Raw genomic sequence first — 14774 nt, 5'->3', positions numbered from 1 at the left:
ACATTTACTGTCGAGATCTATGGGTATTCATATTTTGATTGAATGTTTGGTTTTAGTTTTATGCTCTATCTTGCATATATACAAAGAGAAAGAGATAGAGGAAACTCTGTGTTAATTTACGGTTTGTTTAATTTTCGAGGTATTGTGTGTTAAGTGGCGGAATTAAACGTCACTTTCTTTTTTCTAAAGGGAGATAATGATTTTTATTTTCCGAAGTGGAACCCACATCGTTACATTTATAGCCAGACGATGTGCTGCTGCGCTACGACGGCCTCTATTTGTGTCAAACACTAATATTTTATTTATATTTGTACCTACTTATTTTCGCTGGCGTTAGTATCGCACGGATCGTGTATTCAAATCTCTTACCTCTAAGAGAATGTACGTAAACGTATTTTTTTTCATAAATTAATATATTTCCTTTTTTAAAAAATAACTTCTTTCAAATCTTTATAACAAAGATTAATTAATTATACTACTATTACTAAACCCTATTCACTCGTGCGTCTTCTTCTTCTTCGTGTCAATGAATGGAGAATTCATATCACATTTTGCCAGTATTTAGCCACGTCGACTGCGGCATCTGTTGCTTCCATCAGATCGTCATGTGAGCAGGTGAATGGACATTTCGGACAGGAGAGTAAGTGTGCCATCGTTTGTGGATCGGCGCCACAGTCACAGGGTGACCCATCCCTCAGTTCGTACCCCCATCTCACGAGAAGCTCTTTGCATCGGCCAACCTGGCTCCGTAAACGATTAAGTGACTTCCATGTTGGCCACTGCAAGTTGTAACCTGCGGGTAGGCACTCTTTGGGGGGAACAAAGCCTGAAGGTGGCGAGTAGATTGTCTGCCATAACCGTATCCTAGCGCGACTCGGAATGCAATCTAGAGCTTTGGTAGCTTGAATAAAACTGTGGCGACTTTTCAAGCGGGCACGAGGTGCGGTGTAGCCAAAGAGTGGGTGCCGAGGGTCTTTTTCCTGACTCGTGCGTAAAACAAAACAAATCACTGTTTTCTCTATGGTAACTGAACCCGCGCTAAGCTGCCTTGACATGTATCGATCGTACGTCATCAATCCTTACAACTGCGCTAATGGGGATAATTGGATATTTCCCCACTCCCATCCAATACCAACGGATAAACCTTCAACTAATTATGGCTAAGTCCTACCTCAAAACTACTAATTATGTATGTCTGTACGTCACATATATTATATGTATATTAGTAATTAGATTTGCGGTAATCAATATACCTCTAGAACTAAGGTATTTAGTGTTAAGTTCTTATGTTTTAGGTAAATATAGTAATTTGGTATTTTATAATATGAACTACAAATGTAGAGGTCAGTAACAAAGGCTCTGGTAACAAGACAGACGCGGCGTTGTGTTAAGCCAATTAACTTAATGTCCCGTAAATTGTATGGAAAGTACTAGACACAGTATCTTAAAACTAGGTTCGGGGCTACCTATATGCGTGATAAAGCGTGTTAACGTATCTCAGCTGTACATTTATATTTTATATATAAATGTACATCAGAGATCTTAGCTTTTACACTGATATTAGAATTAACTAAGCGTGAAAGGAAGTCTTTGTTGGAGACGTGGGCGGGTGTGCTTTGAATTAATCTCTCCTTATCGTACTACAGTTAACGTTACATTTAAATATAATGGAACTTATTATTTCACTTCTTATTGACTACTTTAGTAACAACTCTACTTAACTCTACTTTTTTTTACTGCTTTTATAAAAACCGATTCCTGAACTCAACGCCGCACTATACTCTTGCCTCGACACTACAATGAAGAAATATAAATGTTAAATATTTTACTTCCTCGAGTGGGCATCGAACCCACAACCCTTTACGTTTACATTCACACACTGGAGTCTCTGCCTTACTTGCCTACAATATAGCCCTTTGTAAGAGAAGTAGCTGGCGGGCGTTGACCCCGCTATCGGTCATGATTGTTTGTTCCGTGATAACACATCTCGACGTTTCCGTTTCTTGTGTTGTGGAGTTAAGGTGTTAGTGCATATAGGTAGGTGTAGATTGCATTTTAGTTTTATTGAAGTTATTTTTTTCTTTATTAATGAATTATTTAATATTTTACTTTCTTTCTTTGGTGTCGAGGTAAAGCGTGGCGTGAGTTTCGCTACTCAACACACAATGCCCTTATAATTACCTTAAGGTGGAAAATTGGGAAGAGTGTCTTATCTAACGAGGTTCTTCTGCCTACTCTGCTGTGTGCGAGACAGCGTGAAGCTGATTTAATCTAATTTAATTTTAAAATAATAATAAATATGAATGATTTATATTTGTAGCGCAGTCGCACATATTGACGACGTAACGTGACGATTGTCGTTTCGATCCATTCGGGGGGATGATTTGTTTTAATTTCTTCGCTCTGGTAAAAAGACAATGCGCAACGTTCTGTTCAGGAATAACGGAACGTCTAAACAATATCTTTCCTCTACCTTTCCTCCTATATATTCGAATAGCTCGCTTTTACTTATTGATATTAGCTAAAAATATAATAAGTAAATGGATGGATGGATGAATGGATAACTTTTTATGTATGGGTATACATAAAAAGTTAAAATTACCACTAGACCCCGTCGATCTCTCAATCACAAAATATCTTGACTAATATCAGGTAGGTACTTAGGTTTTATCTACTTTCTAGGAAGACTAAAACAAACCCTAGATGTTTCACATTTGTGTATACACAGCCAACACTACAATCAGCTAGAGAACTATACTAACATTGATAAGATTATTTATTATATAGATACTATAAATAGAAAATCTCTAAGAAAAACTATTTAATCTAGATTATTTTTTTCTATTAAAATTATTGTTGTAGTGTTTTCTGGTTTAAAATATTTGCATTTCTCAGATTTCGTTTCCCCAAATAAAGGTCGGCGTTAGGTTCCACCGGGTAAAATATTATTGTTTCTGAAATGATGTGAATCCAGATCATTAGAATTACATTCAGTATAGCTGTCTGATATCAGAGTAATATTGTATTAAATAATAAATTTGTTTTTTTCGATTCTTTTCATCAGAACGGTGGAAATAGTCTATTAGAATAACAAACAAACAAACAAACAAACAAAATACTCTTTATTGTACCATAGAAAAGACACATAGGTATACATGTATTTAATACATAGAACAGTGCAATTGGCGGCCTTGTCGCTAAGAGAGCGATCTCTTCCAGGCAACCTTTGGGTAGAAGAGAGAATACATTGTCTGAAAAGGGAAGGGGTGTACAGAATAACACATATTGAGAATTGGAAGAAAAAAAGTTTGTCTACTTCGCAATAAGCTGCAATACGTATAAAGATATCAAAATATATAAAATTTTACAGTTGCAACATTATCGAGTGAGATAAAAACTGGATGCTTTTGGAATTTAGATCAATACAGATCTCGAGACAGCCTCATTAAGAAAGTTATATTAGATAAAATAACAAAATCAGGTTTTCATTTAATTACCACATATTATATCAGAAATCAAAGCTCAAATATGCATAATAATATAATTATCAATCAACGTCACGTATTGACTAATCTGAGACGAATCAATGATTTTAATACATATCTTAAGAAATAATTTACAAAGGCCGTGGTGGCACAGTGGGGCAAAAGTACGACTATGCACGCGACAGGTGGTAGGTTTTATTCTTACACGAGAAAATTATATTTCATGTTTTCATTTATTTGCTTTGGTAAACAGGAAAAAAGTGGCGTCGTGTTGAATTTCGTCACGCTACACGAAATGTCTCCAGAATTTGGAGAAAAGTGGGGAGCGAAGTGTTTTAATACTGGGCTATCTCTGCCTACCCTGCTACATGCGGGATCCAGCGTGAAGCTGAAAGAAATCAAGTATTGAGTAATCTGAGACGAATCTATGATTTTAACATGTTGAGAAATAATTAACTTATGTCGAAATTAGATCTCTCGACCAGCTCATCATTATTTATATTAAACTTGAATTGGTTTAATGTAATATTGAATTGATATATTATTTGTTTCATTAGTTTTGTGATGAGCTAGAGCTATCAATCAAGTCATTTTGTGAAATTTTATTTAGTATACTTTTTTAACTTCTCCTGCACCCTGCACATAGAAGGGTAGGCAGAGGAAATCTGGGAACCTTCAATCTAGTGTTAAGACACTCCATTCCCCACTCTCCGCGTAAATCTGGAGACATTGCATATTCATAAATTCGCATATTTATTATAATGAACTTATGAACTAATATGAGAAAATATATCCATGATATTATTTTCTTTATTAAACTGAACAAGACGTCTACGCGAAACATATTTTTTAGTTGACGCGGTATCATGCATTTAGCAAGCTATTGAGACAAAGCCTGGCGGCCTAACCTCTACCAGAATTGAATTCGAACCCATAACCGTCGCGTTTAAATTGTCAGACATTACTGCGATTGACTATTAATTTATTATGCAAAATTCCTACCTACGTAGGAAAATATATAGTGTGCCATAAATCTCTTTGGTCTGTTGCTTCAACTTTAATAGATACCACTATCAGATGGTGACAAAACTGAAATATTTACATTTTAATAGTTTTATAATTGTCTAATGAAATCTATTTCGAAAATGTTTCGCAGGTTGAATGCCAAATGAATATTAAACTAATATTAATATTTAGACATAGGTATCTATTTTATGGGGCTAATGCTAGCATCGCAGCTTAGTAGACTCTATTATAGATGCTTTCTTTGGCTTTTCTTTTGTTTTTGCATGAGATTTTTGGAAAATCAATTATGTTGAAAGTAATAAATTCGATTTTATCAAATCCCACTCTTTTAGTGATAAAGAAAATTATAAACATTGTAACTTTAAAATATGAGTTAAAGCTGCTGATGTTATCTTTACCATTAAATAAAATTAATTTCTAATATCTAATCTAAGTATGAAAAATATTATTTCATAATAAAGAACTAAAAGTCAATAAATAAAAACTTACATTACAAGATACCAAATACAAAAAGTCGATAAAAGAATGCACTATGACTCAGTTTCGAACCTACATTAAAAGGCGTTCGCGAAGGTGTTACACCCACGCCACCGGCACCGGTAGTGACCGGTCAACGATGACAAATATTACGACATTTTTTCTTGTTTTTATTTAGTTTTAAGCTATATCTCGCAGAAAACCAAGGAATGGAGGCTTATATCGTAATACTAGGTTTCCAGGTTCCCTCTGCTTACTCTTCTATGGTGGTATATAGGCTGAAGTTAAATAAAATAAAAAAATAATGAATAAATAATGTTTATGCAACCTACGTCAAGTTTAAGACTTAACTAACTTACTGTCGATACCGACCTGGCATAGCGGTAAAGCATGGGGCTATGAAAAAATTATATTAATTTCCTTACGTTGCGAAAACCCGGCGTTCAAAACGCAATAACCTCTACTCAAAACGCAATAACTCGAAATTTGCGCAAAAAATGCAGAATGGAATGTTCTAACACTGCATTTCTTCTAGCTACCCTGTTCTATAGTGCGGGTTAGAGCGTGGTACTCACATAGTACAACACTCCTTGCATACTGTCTTTCGTCAATTTTATTTTAAAAAAAATGCCTATTTCTAAAAATCCCATTACTTACCCATTACACAGTGCATTTTAATTATTTATAATAATATCTTTATTAGTATTTAGCACTTGCCATACTAAAGTTATCTAATGGCGGCGTATAGGTAATTCGCATCGCGCTCGCTGTTACGGTGTTGGTTGTACATGACATACATACATATTTATCGTATTTGCAGCTTAAGGAGAAGTTGTTGCTTTGCCTTAGAAATTAAACATCTTGTATAGTAATACTCGTAGCTCGCAATTTTGGGCAAAAAAAGGAAAGTCCTGTTTTTTCTGGAGACATGTTCTGGAGGCATAGAACGCCGCGTTTTATTTCGCCACCAGAGCGAGAAAATAAAAAAATTAAATTTTTTCCTCGATTGGGAATCGAACCCACAACCTTGTGCTACGTTTAATACCTAGTTCAACACATTTACTATTTTATCATATATCATACATTTTATTATATTTAAATAAACTTATCTACCAAAAAGTTCTAACCGGCTACCCTCGCCTTATCTATCAATCCATATACAACAGATACCTCAACCACAGAGTAAATTCTCAAAAAAAGTCACGTCACGTAAACAGTGAAAGCACGCAGCGTGACGCAAACAGCGAAGCAACGACTGTTTAGTATAAGTTTATACGTTACTGTGATAGCTACTTTAGTTTAGCTAGTGTTTATATTGTGTTTAACCGTTATTTGTGAGGTTAGTGATTTTTTTTATTGTTTTATTGATAAATAATCTGTAATTGTAAATGTAATTATTACTATAATTTTTTACTCCAGATAAAAAAACTATAAACAAAGTCTGGATTGTAAAAGTTAAAAAAATATTTAGACAATTGTTAAGACTAGTTGTTTTTTGCTTCATCCTGAATCCCGCATGAGTGTCGAATCTTATGCAGATTAAACCCAGTGTTAAAACACTCCGTTCGCCATTTTCCATCCAACTTTCGAGATAGTGTGGTTAGAGGCAAAACTCGGAAACGTATTTAAAAAAACATTTATGTTATTTTCACGTTATATTTTTGCCTATTTCACATTTGACGCCGTCGTTTCACTGTTCTAAAGTAGGGTATAAGTATAACTAACTGTACAGTGGTTATGGTTATGATCTTCACTCGACTGAGTAGTAGTTTTTAGTTTTGTTTTCTATTGAATTTGGCAAAGTGCGGCGTTGAACTCCATCACAGAACAGGCTATGTCTGTAAATAATAGAGAAAAGAGATATGTTCACTGGACGTTAACTTTACTCTCCTGCATAGAGCACAGAAGATATGGAAAACCTAGTATTAAGATTTTATAATTTTCAAGACATTGACTAAAATTAATGGTACAATGTCTTCTTATCCGAGCGACGAAATGAAAATAATTAATTTTGCCAAACACTCATTTGGGAATCGAACCGACAAACGTCTCGTCTTGTCACACGACTGTCTCTATATTGGAAATTAACTATTTTATGAAAACAAACGCGATTATTTATTTCATTAAACAAATCTTTTACTATATGAGAAAACCTAATATAATATAGTTATAATGTAGTTATATACGAGTAATTACGACCCGCGATGCGGAAGAGTTATTACTGTGCCGTTAACAAAACAACATAACACCTGCATTCTTTGAGAACGAAAATAAATACATTTACATTCTCGAAGCCATTTTTTTTGCATATAATATTTTGTTTTAAATTTGTTATTTATTAATAAGAAAAATTCCAGTCAAGTGGAAATTGTATCACATACTAGGGGTTCCGTACAATTTATTGAACATATAACTAGGAAATTTAGAAAAAATGCACTGACTGTCTGACTGACTGAAGAATTCGGCGGAAAGTGGGAAACGACTAACACAAGGGAGAACCTGGGTTCCCTCTGCGTAACCTGCTGTGCAGGGGCGTAAGCTGAAAAAAAGTTAATTAGAGGAGATAAGTATGTGACCTAAATCTAGTAAATAAATTTTCCATTCTTTCCTAAGTATTATAATCACAATAATTCAAACTCAAATCTAACAAATATTTATCAACTCATAATGTGATATTCAATATAATTAATAAAACATGGTAGTTTCAAATTCTCTAATTAGACAAGCGGCCCCTTTCTAATTACTAACAAGTCTCACGATTTCGCTCGTCATTATGTCAAGAGGTATAATGTAACAGATAAACAGATAAACTGATGTAGAAATTTAAAAAATATCAACATTTTTATACCTAGGATTAGGCACTTAAAATATGTCTATATACATTTTTTAACCAATTACACGACGCAAAGGAGGATAATGTGTTTATCAGTCTATGTATGTATGTTTCTTCCGATGTAGCGTTGTGGAGACCAAACGAGCTGACAGATTTTAATGATTTTTATATAAATCGATTCCTCTTAACTTTGCGATTTTCACTAAAGACTGCAGACGTAACGTCTCTTTAATTATTCGGCTATAAAATGAAATATCCAAAGTCCAACTCTTAGAATCTAAGTAATATTTTAAATGAGTATCGACAATACCATAGCTAATTAAATTATGTACAGTTTCGATTTCATATTTTATCGCTAGCATTTTCATGAACTATGGAGCGGAAAATAATTGTGACGTGCTACACGACAATGAGAAGTATTTTTTTTTGCATACTGTACATACTTTATATGTACACGCTTCCGTTATAAATGTCCTGTCAAAATTGATTTAACTGTTTTTATAATTTACTAGAAAATGCATAATATAGATATAGACAGACGGAAGCATATTTTTTATATATATGTATATAAAACTAGCGTCGCCCGCAGTTATGTTTGTATGGACTTTAAGTGCAAAATTCCATTTTTTCGTAGGAATTTCTTTTTTTATTACTAAAATCTTCGTTTAAATGGATTTGAACTTAGAGCCATTGCATTTAGTTAATTTGTTTTTTTTTGCATAAATTATTGATTAATATTAGAAGTATACAAGTGACGAGTGGGCGTATGTGATAAGATATCTTTTGATGTAAATAACGTTTCAATATGATGCTCATGTTATCAGTAGGTTACAATGTTTTTTTACTTGAAATTAATGTAAAAGTAATAGATAGTCACTATTAGCAAATACAAAAATAGCATTCCACGTATCTTACTAAGTTAAGACACTTATTACATGTCTGTTCACACTTTACCCAAAAAAAAAGAACAACAATTACGTCATTGTTGCACAAAACGAATTATATGCATATTTATAACATAAACCAATCGCCATTTTACATAATATTAATATATTAATACATTACAAGTAATTTTAGTAACTTTTTACGGAAATAAGTTTTTATTGTTGACGTCTACGTAACAAACTCATCAATTGTTACTTCGAGCATTTGAAATAACGTCGTTTTAATTAATACTTTCCCTCGAGGAAAAGCGCGAGAGGCAGTGCCTTGGTGACTTAACTGAGGAACGCACGTTCTGAACTTGGAAATTATTAGTTATTATAACTAATATTGTTTTAGTTAAGTTAATTTGACGATTTAACTGTGTTTTTAACTTGAACTGGAGTTTAAGTTAACTGTTTGTTAAGTTGCTTGTGTGTCGTTGGACTGAGATTATATTAGCAGTATTAATAAGGGGCAAGTCTTTTCATTATTTTATAATATGTGTAAATTATGATTAAGTATAAATTATTACATATTATGTAAGTAAATATTAGATATATTATAAGAAAATACTATAAAAATATCTAAATAAAAATTTCTTACAAAGAAAATAGAGTTGAAACACAAAACACTCCGCTTTAACCAAACTTAAAGGTATTCGACAGAAAGTGACAATTTTAGTGTCTCGCAACACAGCGTCGTCGTTTCGTCGTTTCTAACGAGTATTTAATAGAAATTTCTATTTAACAGCTAATTGATAAGTTGCATTCTTTAAATGCCTGCCAATTGGCTTTACGTGTTAATAATTAGCGACTATTTTTGTGCTTCATATGTCTCTTCTAGTCCATTTTAAAGACATTAAATAGAAATTGAACCCACTACCGTAGGTAGATACATAAAAATTCTCGTGTGTTTTTCTGACAGGTTAGTCCTTGAAATTTAACTCCGAACTAGAGCGGAGAAAATATCATAATTCATTCCCCCAACTGGAAATCGAACCCAAAACCATTACATTTACAATTAAATGTACATATTATAGTTATAATATTTATCGTTATAGTTAGAATATAGTATTTTTTTAGTTATAATATTTAATAGTTTATATTTATAATATTTCGTATTAGGTATTCAAATGACGAAATTAGGTTACTATACGTTCAGAAATAGACGGGAGTGCCAAGTGAGAACAGTGAATAGTGTCTATTTATAATGTAAGGAAATTTAGAACGTATGCACTTTATATATCACGGCGCAGCTGTCTTGAACTTTGTACGGCCGTCCTTTTTATTAGGCTAAGTTTATTGGTCATATAAGTATTTTAAATGATGGTCCAGGGTTTGGTGAGAGGAAGAATTGGACAGGATGATGAATTTATATGTTTTATAGGACGCCAGTCGTGGCGCAAGCACAAGCGAGGAAAGGGATATTTGATGTTTTTAACTCGACCCTCTGATAAAGAGATAAAGCGCGTAATGACTCCAGAATTCAGTAGAAAGTAGAGAGCGGAGTGCCTTAACACTAATCTCAATCTGCCTATACTGCTACCAGAGAGATCTAGCGTGATGCTGTATTAGTATATACGAGTTACTTACATTAGACCACGCGGGCGAAGCCGTATGTAAAAACTGCAATCTCGGTACTAATATTTATTTTATTCACAAAAGTTGCTTCATTCTACATTAAAACCTCTCAATTTTATACGTAATACTGTGTAATAGGCAAATGTGGTTTCCTTCGTATAATTTAATAGTTAAAATTTCATACGTTGCGTACAGAACGTGAGTATGTAAAACTGTGTCGTATATGATGTACATATTGCATACTAAACATACTAGAAAGGCATTATAGTAGCGGCTTTGAAACTAAAACAATCGATGCTTTCTCTAACAAGTATTGGTTATATATAATTGAATATTAAAAGTTCCTTTAAGTTGATTTATAACATTGACTGAAAATGCGAAGAAAACATAAATAATTGTACGTTCGATTCTCACTCAGAGGAGACTGATTGCATTTAAATTATTTTCATTTCCAAGTTGCGATGAAGGAATTGCTATATTTATGTACATTAGGATTTTCTTTCCAATCTTTCCCGATTGGGAATTGAACCCACAACCTTCTTTACTACTAAAGGTCATAAAAGTATGATTAAAAAAATACTTTGTAGGAATATGCCGTGACTAGCTATATCTCTAGTCATATATTTGTTTATTGCAGAGGAAAAATATCAGTAATAGCTAACAAATGAGTTGTTCAACGTTGTGCAACCCATGTCTGACGCGATCTTGCCTTAATTATACCTACGACTATAGTAATGTCTAGAATTCTGATGTGTAATATAAAATTATTCATATATTAAATAAAATATAAGCAAAAAATTATTTTTAGAAAAAGCTTTTATTTAAACGCTTTAAAAAAGAGAAAATAAAATTTGTCTTTTAAATTTTAACTATCAACTCATAACTTCATTGTACACAATTTATATGATCATAAAAGCTTGTCGCGCGATTTACTTGTGTAACTAAACTAGTACTAATTTAATTTTGTAAAATCTGCTAAGTTTCAATTTTTAAAATTTCATTTTAATTAAATATTGATTAACGCGACAAGCTTTTATGATCATATAAATTGTGTACAATGAAGTTATGAGTTGATAGTTAAAATTTAAAAGACAAATTTTATTTTCTCTCTTTTAAAGCGTTTAAATAAAAGCTTTTTCTAAAAATAATTTTTTGCTTATATTTTATTTTTTACTTTTTAGTTACCACTGGTTAGGTTTCTCACACTAGAGACATGTACCACGATTTCGCTTCTATAATTAGGAATGCTGTTGGCGGCACTAGATCCTTCCCGATTACAGTGGGGATTCACCAGGGCTCGATTCTTAGTCCATTCTTATTCAATGTAGTGCAGCTTCCATGGCTGATGATGTATGCCGACGACATAGTACTCATTGACAAGAACCGACTGACGCTGGAGCGTAAAGTCAACCTCTGGAAGGGTACGCTTGAGAACGGCGGTCTTACTAAATGTGTCGAAGACCGAGTACATGGTCTGCGGGAGCCCGAACTCGAGCACGATCTTTATAGGTCCTGAGCCAGTCGTTAAGTCAGAAAAGTTCAGGTACCTTGGATCCATTATGCACGAGTCTGGAGGCATCGATCACGATGTCTATGGCCGGATGAGTGCTGCCTGGGCCAAATGGCGGGAGGTCACTGGTGTGGTCTGTGACCGAAGAAAACTGCCAAGCTCAAGGGACTGATATACAAGAGCATCATACGACCGGTTCTTTTATACGGTAGCGAATGTTGACCAGCACTATCTCGGCACACTCAGGAGCTTTACGTCACGGAAATGAAGATGCTGAGTTGGATGTGCGGCGTAACGCGGTCTGACCGCATACGCAACACATTCGTTTGAGGTAGTCTTGGGGTCCGTGACGTAGCGGATAAGCTCCAAGAGCGCCGCCTGAGATGGTTTGGCTACGTTACGCGCCGGTCTAAGAACTATGTCGGATGCAAGTGCCTTGCTATATCAGTTCCTGGAGTGAGACCTCCTGGACGCCCAAGGAAGCGCTGGTTGGATGTCGTGATGCCGGATATGAGAGCCCATTGTCTAACCACCGAGGATGCAAAAGACCGCGCAAAGTGGAGTAGGTTGAGTAGGAAGGCAGACCTAGGCAATAGCCGGGATTAATGCCAGGAGGAAGAAGGTTTCTCACACTAGATGTCATATTATTTTTCTAATTATTCTCGGCAAGCACTTTCATTTGAAACCCGTATTGCAGATGTGCATAAATAATAACTATTCCGCCATCTTAGATGTTCCGCCATATTGGATTTAGAAAAACGTCACATTTTTCGAGTTACTCTCAACGAACCCTTTCAATAGATATCCATATTGTAGAAGTAGACTAAAATTACCTATTCGGCTATCTTGGATGGTCCGCCATATTGGATTTAGAATGACGTTAGATTATTTTTCGAGTTGCTCTCAATGAGCCCTTTCATTTGATATCCATATTGCAGAATTGCAAAAATAATAACTATTCGTTCATCTTGGATGGTCCCCCATATTGGATTTAGAATGACGTCACATTATTTCCCAAGTTGCTCTCAAGAAGCCCTTTTATTTGATACCCGTAATGTACAAGTGCATCAAAAATAACTATTCTATTACTTTGGATGGCTCGCCATATTGGATTTAGAATGACGTTACACTATTTTTCGAGTTGCTCTCAACGAGTCCTTTTATTTGATACCCATATTATAGAAGTTCATGAAATATTACTATTCCGCCATCCTGGATGGTCCGCCATATTGTACTAACAATTAAGTCACAAACCTTATCGTGCATTGTCATCCAAACCAAACGTGTATACAAAATTTCAGCTCAATCGTACGAACATACCTTTCATTATATGAAAGCACAAAAAACTTGAGTCGTGTCGATTCTATTGGGTTTCAAGTGATGTCACATTATTTTTCTAATTGTTCTCGGCAAGATCTTTCATTTGATACCCATATTGCAGAAGTGCATAAATAATAACTATTCCGCCATATTAGATGTTCCGCCATATTGGATTTAGTACAACGTCACATTATTTTTAGAGTTACGGTCAACGACCCATTTCATTTAATATCTATATTGTAGAAGTAGACCAAATAGATACTCGGCTATCTTCAATTTCCTCCTTATGGGATTTAGAATGACATCACATTATTTTTCGAGTTGCTCTCAACGAGTCCTCTCATTTGATACCCATATTGTAGAAGTAAATTAAAAATAACAATTCCGCCATCTTGCCTGGTCCGCCATATTACATTTAGAATGACGTCACATATTTTATCGTGCATTGTCATCCAAAGTAAACGTGTATACAAAATTTCAGCTCAATCGGTTGACGATATCTACTTCAAAATTGAGCTCTAAGATTTCACCCGAACCCACATACATACATTGCAAGTTAAATAAAAGCTTTTAAAAAAGGTAGAATATAATAATAATTAAAAAATCTCAAATATCAGAAAATATATATCTCAAAACAATGTATATTTATTTAAAAATATTTCGTTACTTAGTAATTAAAAGTCAAGCCACAATTAAATTTCCCGTTGCGGCGTAGAACGTTGAATTTGGCAACACGTAAAGACAAAAAAATTATTTTGCGTTTTTAGTTCGCGTAGATATAAATATATAGATATTAAACTTTATCTATGCGAGATAAAGGAGTGGAGAGCGGACACTAGGTTCTCAGGTTCCTTCTGTCTACTGACAAGAAGCTAAATATAAATATATGATAGCAAAAAACAAGATAAAAACATTTCAGTTTCTAATCTAGTTATATAATATTGAAGAGTTACAATATAATTTCTAATTAGTTTGCTTAGAAAACCTTTAATTTTTGGTCTCCGATGGTGTCGCAAGACGAAGTCATTACTTAAGTGCGAATAAAATTATTCTATGCCGAATTCATTTACAATGCTATTATACAATTATTTTACGTTATTTTATGCAAATTATACTACTGATTGCTATTCTTCACTTTTTGAAATATTTTGTAATAGTAAGCGGTAGTGGCGTCCAACGGTAAAGGCGACGGTTGTGGGTTCAATTCCCTCGGGATAATGAACTATTTTAATTTCTTCGCTCTGGTAAGAAACCAAAGTGTGGCGTTGAATACCTCTGCCTCTACCTACTCTGCGATATGTAGGATACAGTGTTAGGCTAAAAAAATTATAATTAAATAAGATATCTCACATATGAAAATGTTTACTTATTTCTATAGTTCCTAGAGAATGATTTTGGATAAAAAAATAACTATTACGATTTATAATTTTATTCCAGACTAGCGGACCCGGACGCGGCTACGCCTGCTTCAAATATAAGAATATAATTTCTATAGAAATATAATTTCAATCTAGATGAAATGATAAAAGTGACTATTATATTTATTTTCATAAGGATGAATATCAAAATGACGCGGTAACGAACGCGGTCGCGTAGCGACGACGGTTGTTATTAACATG

The 14774-nt window shown here is 34.0% G+C and overlaps 1 protein-coding gene across 8 annotated transcripts in view; it reads left to right on the top strand.

The window, feature by feature from the left end:
* Positions 1-14774, top strand: part of smash (smallish) — a 151893-nt gene that overhangs the window by 91082 nt on the left and 46037 nt on the right. The window lies entirely within an intron of this gene.

Source organism: Heliconius melpomene, chromosome 9, assembly GCF_056956725.1.
Source record: "Heliconius melpomene rosina isolate 202511_hmr_F chromosome 9, ASM5695672v1, whole genome shotgun sequence".
Lineage (NCBI taxonomy): Eukaryota > Metazoa > Arthropoda > Insecta > Lepidoptera > Nymphalidae > Heliconius > Heliconius melpomene.
This window is presented reverse-complemented; position numbering and strand designations above follow the sequence as displayed.